Source organism: Elephantulus edwardii, unplaced genomic scaffold, assembly GCF_000299155.1.
Source record: "Elephantulus edwardii isolate Elephantulus edwardi_28Jun2011 unplaced genomic scaffold, EleEdw1.0 scaffold00145, whole genome shotgun sequence".
In the NCBI taxonomy this organism is placed as follows: domain Eukaryota; kingdom Metazoa; phylum Chordata; class Mammalia; order Macroscelidea; family Macroscelididae; genus Elephantulus; species Elephantulus edwardii.
Genome location: NW_006399895.1, coordinates 2,486,960 through 2,491,343, shown reverse-complemented (window position 1 = coordinate 2,491,343; position 4,384 = coordinate 2,486,960).

Here is a 4,384-nt window from a genome sequence, read left to right as displayed (position 1 = left end):
GGAGGGAAGGGGAGGGCAGGGGAGGGCAGGGAAAGAGAGGGAAGGGGAGGGGGAAAAAATGAGAAGGAAAGTCAAGAAAGGAGCGAGAAAGAGAAGAAAAGAGAAAAGCGTTATTGCCGTTGTTAGGTGCTCATCTCACCAAAAACAGATAGGAACTTTGCTCTATGCTGCACCACCCCCACACTCTCGGTCAATTCCAAGGCCCCTGTTACAATAGTAATTGTTCATCCATGGCATTGAGAATCATCCTCTCCTTTGCTGATCTTTCCAAGCTTCATGTCTCTTTCCAAGGACTGGTTCTTGAAAACATGCCCAATGTTCTTGTTCTTCTTGTTGTGAACTGACTCATAGCTGACCTTCCAGAGAGGTTTCTGAGGCTCGAGGCTGCACAGGAGTAGACTGCCTATCTTTCTCTCACAGAGCAGCTGGTGGATTAAAGTCACATGATTTAGTTGACAGTGCAGCTCCTTAGCTTCTAGGGCACCAGGGCTCCAAGCAGATGTTAGATGGAAAACAAAACAAAACGCAAAAAAAAAACCCAACCAAAAAAATCACCCGCTAAGTGTTACTAACACTTATCCTGGGATTGGTAGTTATCTGGAGAAGTTAAAAACCATTGCGGATTTGGGGGTGTGCATGTGTGTGCCTGCGTGTGTTGGGTTTTGGGTTTGTTTGGTTTTTTTTAATACTTGTAATTTCCACCTGACATGTGTAATCAGAAATAAATATTGAGAACATGTTCTAGGTACCAAGAACAGCTTTGAGAATGAGCTTCCTGCGTCTGGCTACTCAAAGCTGGATGCAACCCCATCCTAGTTCTGACCAGCAAACAGTCAAATTTAAGCATACACTTGCGTGGCCACTCTAGCCCCAGGTTAAGTGTAATTTAGACCCAGAATCACCCCAACCTGGTAAACTCATGGACACTTAGATTGCACCATGAATAGCATTTATCAAAAGTATGTTCCAGGAACCCCCAATATAGGACTCACTGAATTCATTAGAAGTGAAGATCCCCAGACCTCTTGAACCAAGAGGAGGCTGGGAAAGGATTCTACGTTTGGAACAAGAGTGCAGAAAAGCTAGAGGGCCCCTAGGGGAGCCACACACAAGCTCATTGCTCTTGAGCCTTTTAGAGAAGAACTGTGATCTCCTTGCATAACAACAACCTTTACAAAAGTCCCCAGGTCTTTCTAACTTGGAGCTCAGTGTGAGTTTGAACCAACTCCTAGGCTAGTAGGCAAGTCTAAATCCAAGGATCTCTGCCCTCGGGATATCTGCTCTTACAGGGAGGAAATAAAAATGGTGGTGCTTACAGGGGTCACTATGGGTCATACTCAACTCGATGGCACCTAACAACCACCACCAGACCAAAAGAGGGATGTACCAACCCATGAGATGCTCTATAGTACAGATATCAGAGACAGAACAATCACATGATATGATTACATCAGATCAGTCATTCCCTATAGGGTCCCTGGCTCTGCTCCTTCCCACCCAGGCAACCTGGGCTTTGGACAAGTTACTTACACTCTGTGAGCTTCAGAGGCTGTAAACTGCCCAGGAGGAGATTGCCCATCCTTCTCCAGCAGAGCAGCTAGTGGATTCAAACCATACACCTTTGAGTTGGCAGCCAACTCCTTACCCACTTGTCCACCAGAGCCCCCTATAGCTTCCACATTATATCATTCAACAGTTACTCATTGCCATCTAGCCAGAGCCAACTCATAGCTGACCCTTCACTGGGTTTTCAAAGCTATAAATTGTCCAGGAGGAGATGACCCATCTTTCTCCCTCAGAGCTATTGGTGGACTTGAACTTCCAGAGAGGCATGACCTTTGGATAAAATCAGGAAAGCCTAGTCTGCACAGGACATAATGTTTGACATTAGAGAAAGTTCCCTGATAAGATGTATTGATACAGTCGCTGCAACAACAGGCCCAAACATAAGAGCTACTGTGAAGACGGTGTCAGATCAGGGGATGTTTTGTTTTATTCTGTTGCACATAGTGGAGGAAGGATGTAGCAGTTGCCCCCAGGCCTGATCACTCCTTGAATAAACCTGATAATGTCTAAGGTGACCAGAGCAGAGACCAGATCAGAGACCAGACCAGACAGTGGATCCTGATGAGGCTCTGGGTTTAATCACAAAAGCCCAAACCCAAGTTAGTGAACAACCCCAAATTCAGCGCAAAATACCTTCCTCCCTAGTCCTCCCTAAAACCTCCATAAAAAGAAACTTTGACTGCCCTCAAGCCATTTTTATCTTCTCTGACTGCCAGGTCACTTTGCATCCCTCTTAACCAACACAATAAAAGTCTGTTCATTTCTTGAGACATCATATTTTTTCTCTCTCTCTTGTCCTTAACTCTTTTTCTATCTAACACAAAGGGTCACTGTAAACTGGAACTGACTTACTGGTGCATGCCAACACTATAGTTTGGGTAAAAGTTTCAGAGCAAATCAGTTTTCCATTCAACAACTTAATTATTGTTGGGTGGGTTGTTTCCCACCTCCCACCTCCCCCCCCCCATTACAATGGTTGCAATATCCTCAGAGTAGCAGCATTCTTTCAATTTCTTTCTTGGGCTCCCCATTTTAACTGGTCCTTCTTTCCTGCCCCTTATTGCCCTCTGAGGTTTGTTTTTGAGTCAACTTTTGGGTTGGGTTGATTATACTGAACAATTTTTCCTCATGAGTATTATTATTCACTTTCTGGTGCTGTTGTTAAGTGCTATGGAGTCAGATCCGACTCAGAGCTGACCCTTCAGTGGGTATTAAGAAACAATAAATTGCACAGGAGGAAATGGTTCATCTTTCTACCATCGAGTAGCTGGTAGATTTGAACCAAGTGTCTTTGGGCTAGGAGCTCAGCCCCTTCCTGCTAGGTCATTAGAGCTTTCTATTCATTTCGTAGTGCTGTTTACTATTTTCTTGAACGTTAATCCCTAGGGGGTTGGTTCAATTCCAGACTTGAAAGATCTGTAAAGACCATAATCTTAGGGGGTTTGAATGAGGGTAGTGTCACCAGTCCCAAAAAAGACCAGTAAGTCTGATTATTTTGATGATTTTTTTAAACCTCTTTCTACATTTTTCTTTCTCCATTTCTGTCCAAGGCCTTCTGTTGTGATCTTGACCGGAACAGAAAATGTTTTGTTCTATCATACATGAGACTGTCGTAAATTAGACAAGATTCCTTGACTCCATGGCAGCAAACAGCAAATTCCCCTTTTGAACATCCTGTAGAACACTACAACCTCTTTCCGCTCACCACACTCCCAATCTCCTTTACTCTACCGCTCCAAACCATTCGTTCTCTACAAATATACGGTTTACCTTTTTATTATTCTCATGGTTTCTTTGGTCCAATTCCTCCATATCTTCCTCCATTACTATACCATACCAAGAATCTTTGACTTCTTTTTTTATTGCTTTTCATTGACGTCCTCAAACACCTACAGCACTGCCTGGCACACAGTTATTCATTTTTCATCCTCATTGCCACCAAATACTAACTGACTCATAGCTGACCCTCCAGTAGGTTTTCAGAGGCTGTAAATCAAACAGGAGAAGACTCCTCTTCTTTCTCCCACTGCCTTTGAACCACTGCCTTCATGTTGGTAGAGCGACTCTTTACCACTAAGTTACCATACAGTTGAATGAATGCACAGGTGGGTGGATGGTTAGATGAAGGAAAAAGGAACAAAGAACATCTCTATTCTCTTGTTCACTGGAGAGATGGATGGTTACTAAGGTATAAAGATTTTAATATTCAGATATTTACCTCTTGTTTTGTTGATGTTGGTTTTTTCTCTTGAGCTTACTTATTTTATTAGAAAATTTTGCATTACAAAATATATTAGCAAACAGACTGAGAAATCAAATTAGCATTAAGCCTGTTATCATCAAGTCAATTCTAACTCACACAGACTCTATGACCAAGAACTAACTGCTGTACAGAGTTCCCAAGGAAAGGTGACCCGACAGAGTGTGCAAATTATCGAACAATATGATAAAAATCACATGCAAGCAAGATCCTGCTGGAAATTATTAAAAAAATGACTGCAATAGCACATCAGTAGACAACTGCCAGGTGAGCAGGCTGGGTTTAGAAGAGGCTGTGGCACTAGGAATATTATAGCTAATGTCAGATGTATCTTGGCTGAAAGCAGAGCATATGAGAGGAATGACTATCTGTGTTGCATTGACTAGTCAAAGGCATTTGACTGTGTGGATCACAACAAACTGTGGCTGACTCTGAGAAGGATGGAAATTCCAGAATACTTGACTGTGCTTATACAAAACCTATATTTAGACTGGGAGGCAGTCTTCAGAACAGAGCAAGGAAACACTGCATGGTTCAAAATAAGGAAAGGTATACACC